Genomic DNA, 15,787 nt, shown 5'->3' with positions numbered 1-15,787 from the left:
GGACTTCTTTCTCTACCTTCTCTTAGGCTAGCGAGAAAAAATAAGAACAGGTCACATTCTGAAGGCGGCCGTTCTACACGTACCGCAGAAAATAAGTGGTAGAATCCTGAAGTGGCAAAACAGGCTTTATCGCATTTTTAAATGCTTCTCCGAGTAAAAACACCCTGTAATTTTTTTTAAATTATATTTTAAATAGCACATGGGAGGAGGGGGGGAGGTTCTACCCTAGCCTTCGGTGTGCTGTGTTAGTTTTCCACTGACAGAGGCTGGATAATATAGGACAGCTTTGGAAACATTTGTTTGCGTTTACACACTTTATTTCATTGTTTTAAATGTTTTATCCATATCTTAAGACGCTGGTTTAATGTTTGAAACGTCTTTATAAAAGGTCTCCAAATATCTGCAGGAGCTGCACTGGCTGCCAATAGCGTACCGGATTCGCTACAAAGTCCTGGTTATTACCTTAAAAAGAGCTGTCTACTTTAGGGACCTTCTCTCCCCACAAGTTCCCCAAAGAGTACTCAGATATGGAACACAAAATCTACCAGTTTGGTGTAGTGGTGAAGTGCGCGGACTCTTATCTGGGAGAACCGGGTTTGATTCCCCACTCCTCCACTTGTAGCTGCTGGAATGGCCTTGGGTCAGCCAGAGCTCTCGCTGGAGTTGTCCTTGAAAGGGCAACTGCTGTGAGAGCCCTCTCCAGCCCCACCCACCTCACAGGGTGTCTGTTGTGGGGGAGGAAGGGAAAGGAGATTGTAAGCCGCTCTGAGACTCTGATTCAGGGAGAAGGGCGGGATATAAATCTGCAATTCTTCTTCTTCTTCTATCGATCCCCGGGCCGAGGGAGGACAGATTAAAAATCACCAGCGAGAGAGCCTTCTCACTCGCTGCCCGGTATTGGTGGAACCAACTATCGGAGGAAGTTAGAGCCTTGCGGGACTTCACCCAGTTCCGCAAGGCTTGCGAGACAGTATTATTCCAGTTAGCCTTCAACTGAACGCCTGCCATTGTAACACAAAGGATACCTAAGAGCGCAGAACGCCACCAGAAATTAATAATCTTAGCCCCAAACTGTTTTTAACTAGAGATGTAAAATTTCCGGAAATGTTGAAGCTCAGGAAAAAAAAAACCCTTTTTTATCCGGGGTTTCCCCCCCCCCCAGAAAAAAATCAGAACTTTTCGAAAAATTGAAAAAAATCGCTACGTTAGCGCTTTTTTTTCTTTTCCGGATTGAAAGTCATTCTGTTACTTTCGGAACATAAAATACAACTATGGACAATTGCACTTGCCATGGAATTATCACAACTAGCATATTACAAATACAGTGGACCCAAAGAATTCTTACAAACAGAATTTACTTTTTAAATAATATTTATATGCAATTGTAACAAACGGAGCAACGCTCTTCTGAACTGGTTACTAGTTTACGTGGAACAGACAAAAAACCCTCCGCAAAACAATTTTTAGAAACCCAGAAGTGACAATTATTCATATTTCCTCTCCACAGTATTAAATAAAAATAAAAAACTCATTCTCCTAAAAAGAATGGAAGAGGGGGGAAGTGTACAGAAGGGAGTGTAGGACTAAGTTTCAGTGAACAGGCTTGACCTAGGACTTACTTGTTCTCAGTGCACAGAAATTAAAATAACCTGATACCATACATATATTATAGAAATGATCTGGAAAATATCTGAATACCTTGCCTTAAAATATTTTATTTATCATGTTAAAATAAAAAAATCCATAATCAATTTTTTTTTCTTTTCTTCGATTTTTCGGAAAAAAAAACAAAACAAAAAAAGGCTTCAGGAACAAACCCAGTTATTTTCTGAATTTTGGGGGGAGTTTTTCGGGGCCTTCACATCTCTATTTTTAGCTGCTATATTATTGAATATTGCAGGGATGCCTAACGGTAGCTCTCCAGATGTTTTCTGCCTACAACTCCCATCAGCCCCAGCCATTGGCCATGCTGTCGGGGGCTGATGGGAGATGTAGGCAAATAACATCTGGAGAGCTACCGTTGGCCACCCCTGGAATATTGTTTTTCTTTAAAATGCATAATTAATGTTTATCGTGATTTTACTCTTGTGAGCCGCCCTGAGCATGCTTCAGCGGGGAGGGTGGGATATAAATCTAATAAACCAAACCAAATCTAAAAACAAATTCATACGCAATTGTTGTCCGTATGCCGTGTGTTCAAACACGGATACTGCCACAATTTAGGGGAGGGACGGTGGCTCAGTGGTAGAGCGTCTGCTTGGGAAGCAGAAGGTCCCAGGTTCAATCCCCAGCATCTCCAACTAAAAAAGGTCCAGACAAATAGGTGTGAAAAACCTCAGCTTGAGACCCTGGAGAGCCGCTGCCAGTCTGAGAAGACAATACTGACTTTGATGGACTTTGATGATTATACTGATTCAGTATAAGGCAGCTTCATAGGTTCAATTAATGGACTTACAGGACATAGGTGGGGATTTACCATTTTGTTTTTAATTTAAGATACTTCTATTTCTATGATAAGAGCCCCATGGCGCAGAGCGGTAAAGCTGCAGTACTGCAGTCGGAGCCCTCTGCTCACGACCCGAGTTCGATCCCAGCGGAAGCTGGTTCAGGTAGCCGGCCCCAGGTTGACTCAGCCTTCCATCCTTCCGAGGTCGGTCAAATGAGTCCCCAGCTTGCTGGGGGGAAAGCGTAGATGACTGGGGAAGGCAATGGCAAACCCACCCCATAAAAAGTCTGCCGTGAAAACGTTGTGAAAGCGACATCACCCCAGAGTCGGAAACGACTGGTGCTTGCACAGGGGACTGCCTTTACCTTTTCTTTTACCTTTATTTCTATGATGCTGTTAGCTGCCATGAGCCCTGCTCGAGGGAAGGGCGGCCTAGAAACCGAACATAATACATTAAAAAACAAACAACTTAATTAATCTCCCCAGTGGCGTAATCAGTGTTCCCTGTAAGCTCAGTTAGCGTGAGCCAGCTCACAGACTTTTTTAGCCTCCAGCTCACCCATTTTTGTCTTCGCTCGGGAAGGATGACGCCAGAGCGCACCAATTTATGCCGCGGTTCACACCTTTTAACGCCAGGAACTCGCAGCTTTAACGCCAGCGGCTCGCAAAGTAGAATTGCGGCTCACGGGACTCTGCAGCTTAGAGGGAACACGGGTTGCAACAGAGGTTTTCGCCTGCCGTAAGGGCGCTGATTAGCTTCCGAGAAATGGGCGGACGGTTTAAAAATTCATCAGCGCTTTTTAAAAAAACTGCCACCGAGTCACAGAGGACATGTGAAGATCCCGTAGAGTTTAAAGGGCAACGGACGTTTGGAGTTGGTTTGTCACCGCCTGCCTCAGTGTCATGAGTCTGGCATTCTTTGGCGGTGCTAACCAGGGACAGCCCCACTTAGCTTCTGAGATATGATGAGATCCGGCTAGCCTGTGCTACGCAGGTAATAGCACAAAGACACCTAAGGCATCTACAAAAATCAATGAACATTCCAATAGAGAACGGATCTGAGTCATAACTTTTGTTGCCATATTCTTGTTTCTACTCTCTATATAAGAACATAAAAAGAGCCCTGCTGGATCAGACCAGCAAGGATCCATCTAGTCCAGCATCCTGATCCTCCGGAGGGCCAACATCAGGGCCTAGAGGGCGAGGCCTTCACAAGAACATGCAAAGAGCCCTGATAGGTCACACCAGTGAAGGTCCATCTAGTCCAGCCTCCTGTCTCACAGAGTGGCCAGCCAGATCCTCTGAAGAGCCAACAACAGAGCAGAGAGGGCGAGGCCTTCATAAGAACATCCAAAGAGCCCTGCTGCATGACACCAGTAAGAGTCCATCTAGTCCAGCATCCTGTCTCACACAGTGGCTAACCAGTACCTCTGGAGAGCCAACAACAGGGCAGAGAGGCCAAGGCCTTCATAAGAACATCAGAAGAGCCCTGCTGGATCAGACCAGTGAGGGTCCATCTAGTCCAGCCTTCTATCTCACACAGTGGCCAACCAGTTCCTCTGCAGTGCCAACAACAGGGCAGAGAGGCCGAGGCCTTCATAAGGACATCAGAAGAGCCCAGCTGGATCAGACCAGTGAGGGTCCATCTAGTCCAGCCTCCGGTCTCACAGTGGACAATAACAGGGCAGAGAGGCCGGGGCCTTCATAATAACATCAGAAGAGCCCTGCTGGGTCAGACCAGTGAGGGTCCACCTAGTCCAGCCTCCTGTCTCACACAGGGGTCAACCAGTCTCTCTTGAGGGCGAACAACAGGGCAGAGAGGCCAAGGCCTTCATAAGAACATCAGAAGAGCCCTGCTGGATCAGACCAGTAAGGGTCCATCTAGCCCAGCCTCCTGTCTCACACACTGGCCAGCCAGATCCTCTGGAGAGCCAACAACAGAGCAAAGAGGCCCAGGCCTTCATAAGAACATCAGAAGAGCCACGCTGGATCAGACCAGTAAGGGTCCATCTAGCCCAGCCTCCTGTCTCACACAGTGGCCAGCCAGATCCTCTGGAGAGCCAACAACAAGGCAGAAAGGCCGAGGCCTTCATAAGAACATCAGAAGAGCCCTGCTGGATCAGACCAGTAAGGGTCCATCTAGTCCAGCCTCCTGTCTCACACAGTGGGCAGCCAGATCCTCTGGAGACCCAACAACAGAGCAGAGAGGCCCAGGCCTTCATAAGAACATCAGAAGAACCCTGCTGGATCAGACCAGTAAGCATCCATCTAGTCCAGCCTCCTGTTTCACACAGTGGCCAACCAGTTCCTCCGGAGAGCCAATAACAGTGCAGAGAGGCCGAGGCTTTCATAAGAACATCAGGAGAGCCCTTCTGGATAACCTAGTCCAGCCTCCTGTCTCACAAAGTGGCCAACCAGTTCCTCTGGAGGGCCAATAACAGTGCAGAGAGGCCGAGGCCTTCATAAGAACATCCAAAGAGCCCTGCTGGATCAGACCAGTAAGGGTCCATCTAGTCCAGCCTCCTGTCTCACACAGCGGCCAGCCAGATCCTCTGAAGAGCCAACAACAGTGCAGAGAGGCCGAGGCCTTCATAAGAACATCCAAAGAGCCCTGCTGGATCAGACCAGTAAGGGTCCATCTAGTCCAGCCTCCTGTCTCACACAGTGGCTAACCAGTACCTCTGGAGAGCCAACAACAGGGCATAGAGGCCGAGGCCTTCATAAGAACATCAGAAGAGCCCTGCTGGATCAGACCAGTAAGGGTCCATCTAGTCCAGCCTCCTGTCTCACACAGTGGCCAGCCAGATCCTCTGGAGACCCAACAACAGAGCAGAGAGGCCCACGCCTTCATAAGAACATCAGAAGAGCCCTGCTGGATCAGACCAGTAAGCATCCATCTAGTCCAGCCTCCTGTTTCACACAGTGGCCAACCAGTTCCTCCGGAGAGCCAATAACAGTGCAGAGAGGCCGAGGCTTTCATAAGAACATCAGGAGAGCCCTTCTGGATCACATAGTCCAGCCTCCTGTCTCACAAAGTGGCCAACCAGTTCCTCTGGAGGGCCAATAACAGTGCAGAGAGGCCGAGGCCTTCATAAGAACATCCAAAGAGCCCTGCTGGATCAGACCAGTAAGGGTCCATCTAGTCCAGCCTCCTGTCTCACACAGTGGCTAACCAGTACCTCTGGAGAGCCAACAACAGGGCATAGAGGCCGAGGCCTTCATAAGAACATCAGAAGAGCCCTGCTGAATCAGATCCAGCCCTGCTGGACCATCTAGTCCGGCCTCCTGTTTCACACAGTGGCCAACCAGTTCCTCTGGAGAGCCAATAACAGTGCAGAGAGGCCAAGGCTTTCATAAGAACATCAGGAGAGCCCTTCTGGATCACCTAGTCCAGCCTCCTGTCTCACAAAGTGGCCAACCAGTTCCTCTGGAGGGCCAATAACAGTGCAAAGAGGCCAAGGCCTTCATAAGAACATCCAAAGAGCCCTGCTGGATCAGACCAGTAAGGGTCCATCTAGTCCAGCCTCCTGTCTCACACAGTGGCCAACCAGTTCCTCCGGAGAGCCAACAACAGTGCATAGAGGCCGAGGCCTTCATAAGAACATCAGAAGAGCCCTGCTGGATCAGACCAGTAAGGGTCCATCTAGTCCAGCCTCCTGTCTCACACAGTGGCCAACCAGTTCCTCTGCAGGGCCAACAACAGGGGAGAGAGGCTGAGGCCTTCATAAGAACATCAGGAGAGGCATGCTGGATCACCTAGTCCAGCCTCCTGTCTCACACAGTGGCCAACCAGTTCCTCTGGAGGGCCAACAACAGGGGAGAGAGGCTGAGGCCTTCCTAAGAACATCAGAAGTGCCCTGCTGGATGAAACCAGTGAGAGTCTATCTAGTCCAGCCTCCTGTCTCACACAATGGTCAATCAGGTTCTCTGGAGGGCCAACAACAGGGCAGAGAGGCTGAAGCCTTCCCCTGATGTTGCCTCCTGCCTCTGGGATTCAGAGGATTAGCACCTCTGAATGTGGAAGTTCCCCTTAGCCACAATGCTTAGCGACCATTCGTAGACTTGTCCTCCGTGAGTCTATCTAATCTCCTTTTAAAGTTGTTTCTGCTGCGGCCATCACTACATCCTCTGGCAGCGAATTCTACATTTAAATCATTCTCGGCGTAAACGGGTATTTCCTTTTGCCCACCCTGACCCTACTGCCCGTCCGTTTCGCCCTTTTCTTTTCTGAATTAGTTTCTGGATTTCAAATCTTTCCCCCTTCTTTTTTTTAGAGCAATGAAACGTTTCGAATGTTTTAGCGTCCACCGCCTTGTAACACCCTGAGCCGGCTGGAAAGGCGATGCAGGAACGCGAAATAAAATTATCCGTCGCTCGCGATCGGAAGTAGCTCTGCCCATCGCAGTATTTCAGCTCCAATACAGTATTTAATTATATCTTTTCTATCTCTAACCCATATGATATTTCAACCCTCCCTCCCTCCATTGCTTGACTTCCCTGAAGTTATGAATTTAAGTTCGATTATAAAGGTACCTTTAACCCATCAAAGTTCAATACTTTTCTTTTCTCATTCATGCTAAAAAATTGCCCAATATCTTTTTACGTTCCACTCTTTCTCCATATATCCTTTAAATTTCCTCCACTCCTTTTTGAATATATCTAGGTCATAGTCTCTTAAGGTTTTAGTTACGGTAATTTGTCCATCTCACTCCACGATAAAACTTTCACAATCCAATCCCATTTCTCTGGTATTTTTCCTTGCTTCCACAACTGCGCATACAATGTCCTAGCAGCTGAGAGCAAGGACCAAATTAAAGTCCTATAGTACTTCAGCTCCAATACAGAACTGGCTGGAGAAAAGACACTCAGGGCTGGAAAAACTCTTTAAGGACACATCAGACGGCGGGAATCTATTAAACATAGTCGCTACGTGCAGTGCACTTCATTACTATCTCGTTGTGTTGTATGCAGAGACTGAGCTTCGACGACACAACAACGGCATGCACTCCACTCCCAGGAACCTATCATAGAGATGAGAATGCCTGAAAGGGGGGCGGGAATGAAGAATAAAGATCACTGCCGAAAGATGTAGGTATAGTTAGCTTTCAAAAACAGATTCACGAAGGACAGGTCTCTCCGCAGCCAATTAGCCATGGGGTCCAAACGGGAACCTCTGAATCCCAGAGCCAGGAGGCAACGTCGGGGAAAGGCCTCAACTTCTATGCCCTGTAGAGCAGGGGTGTCAAACTTGCAGCCCGGGGGCCGAATCAGGCCCCCGGAGGGCTCCTCTCAGGCCCCTGAGTGACTGGCTCTTGTCTGCTTCCTTCTCCCTCTCTCTCGCTTCCTTCTGCATCACAGCTCACCTTGCAAGGCTTGCTCAACTGCACAGAAGCTACCGAGCAAAACCTCGATTTTCTCCATTGGTTGAGGCTCCTTCCCCTCCTGGTCCCCTGGGGGGGAGGGAAAAAGCCAGAGCTTCCTTTGCCCGTTCATGTCTTGCGGCTCTCAAACATCTGACATTTATTCTATGTGGCTCTTACATGAAGCAAGTTTGGCCAACCCCGTATTAGATCCAAGTGGGCGGCTGTGTCGGTCTGAAGAAGTAGAACAATGTAGGAGTCCAGTTGCACCTTTAAAAGCAATGAAGTTTTATTCAGAATGTAAGCTTTTGCATACATGCATACTTCTTCAGACGCGGGGATAGGGTCCCTTCATCTGAAGATGTATGAATGCATATGAAAGCTTACATTCTGAATAAAACTTTGTTGGTCTTAAAGGCACACTACACTCCTACTTTTCTTTATCATGTTTTGCATATATATTGCTTCCCTGAGTCCTATTCGTGGGGAAAGGCTGCCAATAAATCAAATCAAATAAAATAAATGATAAATAACAAGACCCACGAGAGAATCCACTACGGCAGGGGTGGCCAACGGTACCTCTCCAGATGTTTTTTGCCTACAACTCCCATCAGCCCCAGCCAGCATGGCCAATGGCTGGGGCTGATGGGAGTTGTTGGCAAAAAAAACATCTGGAGAGCTACCGTTGGCCACCCCTGCACTATGAAACTGATTGGGGGAAACCGACTTCTCTTGGTCAAGGACTGGAAAAACGTGGGGCCACCCGCAGCTCTAGGTTATAAGAGATAAACGGCGCCTCTGCGTATAAGCCCACCCCTAAGCCGAAACGGCACGTCCCGCCCTGCAAGTACCCAGAGACCATCCACGGAAACAATGCCAAGCAGCGTGATGGTGAGAATGCCAGACTAGGATCTGCGAGACACAGGTTCGAATCCCTGCGCTGCCGCAAAAAGCTTGCTGGGTGACCTTGGGTCAATCACACGCTTTCAGCCTAGCCTACCCCATAGGGTTGTTGTGAGGATAAGATGGAGGAAAACAGAACGCTTTCAGCTTCTTTCCGTCCCCATCGGGGAAGGCAGGAGCTTAAATGAAGCTAATAAACAAAGAAATGCAAGGCTTTGGTCTCACCCAGCGGAACAGTTTTCTTAAAAGAAAGCCCACAAATTCTCCTTTCCCAAAAGAAGGGAAATGCAGGCTGCAGACCAGTAAACCACCTCACTGTATGCTACATCAAGTGGACGACAATTCTACAATGTAGAATAACATACGTTTAAGTCCAGATTAGAAGATGACACTACAGCCATCATTTAAATAAAGAAGAGGAAGAAGATATTGGATTTATATCCCGCCTTCCACTCCGAAGAGTCTCAGAGCGGCTCACAATCTCCTTTACCTTCCTCCCCCACAACAGACACCCTGTGAGGTAGATGAAGATATTGGATTTATATCCCGCCTTCCACTCCGAAGAGTCTCAGAGAGGCTCACAATCTCCTTTACCTTCCTCTCCCACAACAGACACCCTGTGAGGTAGATGAAGATATTGGATTTATATCCCACCCTCCACTCCGAAGAGTCTCAGAGCGGCTCACAATCTCCTTTCCCTTCCTCCCCCACAAAAGACACCCTGTGAGGTAGATGAAGATATTGGATTTATATCCCGCCTTCCACTCCGAAGAGTCTCAGGGCGGCTCAGAATCTCCTTTACCTTCCTCCCCCTCAAAAGACACCCTGTGAGGTAGATGAAGATATTGGATTTATATCCCGCCCTCCACTCCGAAGAGTCTCAGAGCGGCTCACAATCTCCTTTCCCTTCCTCCCCCACAACAGACACCCTGTGTGGTGGGTGGGGCTGGAGAGGGCTCTCACAGCAGCTGCCCTTTCAAGGACAACCTCTGCCAGAGCTATGGCTGACCCAAGGCCATTCCAACAGATGCAAGTGGAGGAGTGGGGAATCAAGTCCGGTTCTCCCAGATAACAGTCCGCGCACTTAACCACTACACCAAACTGGCTCTCCAGTTTGAATAAAGTGAATAAAGGTTCTTCAGTCCTCCGCCTAAAGGACAAAAGTTATGCCAGTCTTCCTTCCAAAGTACACCAAGGGCATAGTGTGGCCACTAACACCATCCGAGATCTTCCCCCCCGCCCCTCACCACCCAAGATACAGACTTTCCCATATGACACTTCCACTATCAATGCTCCCAATACTAAAAAAGGCTCCTCCCCCCACCACACCCCACCCCATCTACAAGGCAGAGAATGCCCCCCACCATTAGGACACTGACTGGAGGGAGGGGAGAAAGTGAAGCAAAGGAACCCCCCAAGAGAGAGAGGGAGGTCAAAAGTCCCACCCACCCATGATGAGCTCCGTTAGGGTTACCAAGTCCAATTCAAGAAATATCTGGGGACATTGGGGATGGAGCCAGGAGACTTTGGGGGCGAAGCCAGGAGACTCTGGGGATGGAGCCAGGAGACATTGGGGTGCATGACTGAAGACTGAAGGGAGTTCTGGCCATCACATTGAAAGGGACCCGCACACCTTTTCAATGCCTTCCCTCCATTGGAAAGAATGAAGGATAGGGGCACTTTCTTTGGGGGATCATAGAACTGGACTCCCTAAGCCAATCTTTCTAAAACTTCGTGGGTATTTTGGAAAGAGGCCCTGGATGTTAGGCTGAAAAATTGGTGCCTCTACCTCAAAAAACAGCCCCCCCCCTCCGAGTAGGGTTGCGAAGTCCAATTCAAGAAAACTCTGGGGACTTTGCGGGCGGAGCCAGGAGACTTTGGAGGTGGAGCCAGGACCAAGGGTGTGACAAGCATCACTGAACTCCAAAGGGAACTCGGCCATCACATTTAAAGGGACAGCACACCTTTTCAATGCCTTCCCTCCTTTGGAAATAATGAAGGACAGGGGCACCTTCTTTGGGGGCTCATAGAATTGGACCCCCTGGTCCAATCTTTTTGAAACTTGGGGGGTATTTTGGGGAGAGGCATTGGATGCCATGCTGAAAATTTGGTGCCCCTACCTCAAAAAACAGACCCCCCCCCCCGAGTCCCAGATACCCGCAGATCAATTCTCCATTATACCCTATGGGAATCTGTCTCCGTAGGGAATCATGGAGTGCCCAGCAGACATTTCCCTCCCGCTGCCCGCTTCCTGATGGCCCTGGAGCGGGGGAAGGGCCTCCAAACCGGGAGATCTCCTGCCCCCACCTGGGGATTGGCAACCCTACTCCGCTCCCCCCTCCTCAGGTGGCTTCCGCCCCCGGGTTTCCCCGCCGCCGCCCCCCAAGTGTGGTTACCTGAGGCCGCCGCAGTCCCGGCCCCCGCCCGCCTGCCGCCTCCCTCCCTCGCCGGCCTCACACAGACAATATGGCGGAGGCACAAGGCTCGGCCGCCAGCCGCAGGGACCAGAGCGAGGCTGGCCGGAAGCGGAAGCGGGCCCTTCGCGCTCGCCGCCGGCGCGTCTCTATCGTCTGCTTCTCCCTGTTCGCCAGGAGGGAGGCGGGCTTCCGGTTTCTGCCGGAAAGTTCCTGGGAAAGTGGTGCGCATGCGTCGCTACTGACGACTTCTGGGAGTTGTAGTTCTCGTGAGGAGAACCTGGTACTTGCCTTTATACCCTTGTGGGTGCTTTCATCTTTACGTGGCTTCCAGCGGTGGGGCGTCGCTGGAGCTTGCGTTGCCAACCTCCAGGTGGGAACTGCAGATCTCTGGTTATTCCAGTGGATCTCCAGATGAAATAGATGAGGTGCTAGCGTTGACAACTCTTAAGTTGGGAAATGCTTGGAAATTTGAGGATGGAACTTGAAGAGGGCAAGGGTCGGGAAGGGACAGTAGGGTTGCCAATCCCCAGGTGGGGGCAGGGGATCCCCCAGTTTGGAGGTCCTCTCCCTGCTTCAGGGTCATTAGAAAGCGGGGGAGGAGGAGGAAATGTCTGCTGGGCACTCCATTATTCCCTATGGAGACCGATTCCCGTAGGGTATAATGGAGAATTGATCCACGGGTATCTGGGGCTCTGGTAGAGGCACCAAATTTGCAGCAAAGCGTCTGGTGCCTCTCCTCAAGACGCCCTCCAAGTTTCAAAAGGATTGGGCCCGGGGGGGTCCAATTCTACAAGCCCCCAAAGAAGGTGCCCCTATCCTTCATTATTCCCAATGGCAATGTCAGTTCTCTTCTTGGGAGTGGCGAAGATCAAAGGCCACACCAAAGCCGGAGGGCCTTGGCATTGCTCTCGTGGAAGTCACCGGGCAGTGCTCTCGTGCACGTAAGAGACAGGCTGTTCCAGCCCCGTCAGCAACTATCCTCGCATGCCCATGCTGCCCTGACGTACGTCTTTCATCGCCCCGATGCCAACCCATGATTCCCAGCAGTTTTAAGCACTCTCCTTACCTCCTGCAAGGGGATCGTTGACGCGGGAAGATGCTCTCAACTGAGTCGATCTTGTCTACGCAGACTGGCAGCTGCGCCTCTCCAGGGAGCAGCAATCTTTCCCATCTCTTACCGCTTGGCCCTTTTAACTGGAGATGCCGGGGATGGAACCTGGGACCTTCTGCATGCCAAGCAGAGGCTCTTCCACTGAGCTAGACTCTCCAGGGTCTCAGGCTGAGATTTTTCCCATCACCTCCTGCCAGGTCCTTTTTAACTGGAGACGCCAGGGATTGAACCTGGGACCTTCTGCTTGCCAAGCAGAGGCTCTTTCCCTGAGCCACGGCTCCTCCTCCTGGCTCTCCAGGGTCTCAGGCTGAGGTCTTTCCCCTCACCTCCTGCCTGGTCCTTTTAATGGGAGATGGTGGGGATTGAACCTGGGACCTTCTGCATGCCAAGCAGAGGCTCTTTCCCTGAGCCACAGCTCCTCCTCCTGGCTCTCCAGGGTCTCAGGCTGAGGTCTTTCCCCTCACCTCCTGCCTGGTCCTTTTAATGGGAGATGGTGGGGATTGAACCTGGGACCTTCTGCATGCCAAGCAGAGGCTCTTTCCCTGAGCCACAGCTCCTCCTCCTGGCTCTCCAGGGTCTCCGGCTGAGGTCTTTCCCATTACCTTCTCCCTGGTCTTTTTAACTGGAGATGCCGGAGATTAAACCTGGGACCCTCTGCATGCCAAGCAGAGGCTCTTCCCCTGAGCCACGGCTCCTCCTCCTGGCTCTCCAGGGTCTCAGGCTGAGGTGTTTCCCATCACCTCCTACATGGTCCCTTTAACTGGAGATGCCAGGGATTGAACCTGGGACCTTCTGCATGCCAAGCAGAGGCTCTTCCCCTGAGCCACGGCTCCTCCTCCTGGCTCTCTGGGGTCTCAGGCTGAGGTCTTTCCTATCACCTCCTGCCTGGTCCTTTTAACTGGAGATGCTGGGGATTGAACCTGGGACCTTCTGTATGCCAAGCAGAGGCTCTTTCACTGGGCTAAGGCCCCATTTCATGGCTCGCCAGGGTCTCAGGCAGAGGTCTTTCCCATCCCCTCCTGCCCGATCCCTTGAACTGGAGATGCCGGGGATCCAACCTGGGACCTTCTGCGTGCCAAGCAGAGGCTCTTCGCCTGAGCCACGGCTCCTCCTCCTGGCTCTCCAGGGTCTCAGGCTGAGGTCTTTCCCATCACCTCCTGCCTGGTCCTTTTAACTGGAGATGCTGGGGATTGAACCTGGGACCTTCCGCGTGCCAAGCAGATGCTCTTCCACTGAGCCATGTCTCCTCCTCCTGGCTCTCCACGGTCTCAGGCAGAGGTCTTTCCCATCACCTCCTGCCTGGTCCTTTTAACTGGAGATGCTGGGGATTGAACCTGGGACCTTCCGCATGCCAAGCAGATGCTCTTCCACTGAGCCATGTCTCCTCCTCCTGGCTCTCCACGGTCTCAGGCAGAGGTCTTTCCCATCACCTCCTGCCTGGTCCTTTTAACTGGAGATGCTGGGGATTGAACCTGGGACCTTCCGCATGCCAAGCAGAGGCTCTGCCACTGAGCCATGTCTCCTCCTCCTGGCTCTCCAGGGTCTCAGGCAGAGGCTTTTCCCATCACCTCCTGCCTGGTCCTTTCAGCTGGAGATGCTGGGGATTGAACCTGGGACCTTCTGCATGCCAAGCAGAGGCTCTTCCACTGAGTCACAGCCCTTCCCTGTCCTGATCTTCTGTAAAATGTGGATGTATATCCCACACCCTTGAAACCTGAGGTGCAAAATCTGCCTCATTACAGTGACTAGTAATCCAACAAGGCGTACCTGGGCGGAGGTAAGTCTGAATCACCGCCAGACTGGGGCCAAAACGATTTTCTGTGACACCTAGGAACATCGTCTTTTGAGAATGAGACAAAAACAGGGTGCGTTGGGGTGGTGAGGGCTATTGGACATTATCCTGCAAGGGACCTCATTATAGGGTTGCCAAATCCAATTCAAGAAATATCTGGGGACTTTGGGGGTGGAGTCAGGAGACTTTGGGGGTGGAGCCAGGAGACATTCGGGTGGAGCCAGGAGCAAGGGTGTGACAAGCATAATTGAACTCCAAAGGGAGTTCTGACCAAAATATTTAAAGGAATTGCACACCTTTTAAATGCCTTCCCTCCATTGGAAATAATGAAGGATAGGGGCACCTTCTTTTGAGGCTCATAGAATTGGATCCCCTGGTCCAATCTTTTTGAAACTTGGTGGGTATTTTGGGAAGAGGAACCGGATGCAATGCTGAAAATTTGGTGCTCAACCTCAGAACACAGCCCCCCACAGAGCCCCAGATACCCACAGATCAATTTTCCATTATACCCTATGGGAATGGATCTTCATAGGGAATAATGGAGTGCCCAGCAGACATTTCCTTCCCTTCCCTCCCTCCCCCCCCCCGCTTTCTGATGACCCTGAAGTGGGGGGAGGGCCTCTAAATTGGGGGATCCCCTGCCCCCACCTGGGAATTGGCAACCCTAGGCCTCAAGCATGTTTCTGAAGAGGCAACGTATAAATGTTTACATAGTATTTCTTTAATTTCTTTCATGCTTTTGGTAGCACCTTTCTACCTGGTGGGATTCAAGGCAGCTTATGATTTTAAAAATGTGACCTGGTGCAAACAAAGACACACACATATATACATATACAGGAAGAAGAAGAAGAAGAAGAAGAAGAAGAAGAAGAAGAAGAAGAAGAAGAAGAAGAAGAAGAAGAAGAAGAAGGAGGAGGAGGAGGAGGAGGAGGAGGAGATGACGACGATGATGGTGGTTATAATATAGTGGGTTCTATGCATGAACATAGTGCTGGATGGTGCTGGAGAAGAATCTTGAGAGTCCCTTGGCTGCAAGAAGATCAACTCAGTCAGTCCTAAGGGAAATCAACCCAGACTGTTCCCTGGAAGGTCAGATGCTGAAGCTGAAGCTCCAGTACTTTGGCCACCCAATGAGAAGGGAGCACTCCCTGGAGAAGACCCTGATGCTGGGAAAGACATCACCCTGCCAACAAAAGTCCATATAGTCAAAGCGATGGTATTCCCAGGAGTAATGTGTGGCTGTGAGAGTTGGACCATAAGGAAGGCCGAGCGCAGAAGAGTAGATGTTTTTGTGCTGTGGTGCTGGAGAAGAACCTTGAGAGTCCCTTGGACTGCAAGAAGATCCAGTCAGTCAGTCCTCAGGGAAATCAACCCAGACTGTTCCCTGGAAGGTCAGATGCTGAAGCCGAAGCTACAATACTTTGGCCACCCAATGAGAAGGGAGCACTCCCTGGAGAAGACCCTGACGCTGGGAAAGACAGAAGGCAAGAGAAGAAGGGGACGGCAAAAGAGGAGATGGCTGGACAGCGTTACTGATGTAACAAACGCGAATTTGAGCAGACTTCGGAGGATGGTGGAAGACAGGAGGGCCTGGCGCGACTTGGTCCAGGGGGTTGCAAAGAGTCGGACTCGACTCTGCGACTGAACAACAACAACAAAATGCATGAACAAGGCATGGGCGAAGTGGTGACAAGCTCTTTAACGAGTACCGCATGGTAGTGGGTGCAGTACAAGACTGAGCACTGGGCCAACGCAGCC

At 50.6% G+C, this 15,787-nt stretch overlaps 1 protein-coding gene across 1 annotated transcript in view; it reads right to left on the bottom strand.

Moving 5' to 3' along the window:
- The window catches only part of CSNK2A1 (casein kinase 2 alpha 1), a 60,651-nt gene extending 49,413 nt beyond the window's left edge, over positions 1-11,238 (bottom strand). Inside the window, exon 1 of the mRNA XM_060230578.1 lies at positions 11,106-11,238. The gene's annotated coding sequence lies outside the window, so the exon portion shown is untranslated. The remainder of the gene's footprint in view (positions 1-11,105) is intronic.
- Positions 11,239-15,787: the final 4,549 nt, after the last annotated feature.

Source organism: Heteronotia binoei, chromosome 2 (genome assembly GCF_032191835.1).
Source record: "Heteronotia binoei isolate CCM8104 ecotype False Entrance Well chromosome 2, APGP_CSIRO_Hbin_v1, whole genome shotgun sequence".
Classification (NCBI taxonomy): domain Eukaryota; kingdom Metazoa; phylum Chordata; class Lepidosauria; order Squamata; family Gekkonidae; genus Heteronotia; species Heteronotia binoei.
This window is presented reverse-complemented; position numbering and strand designations above follow the sequence as displayed.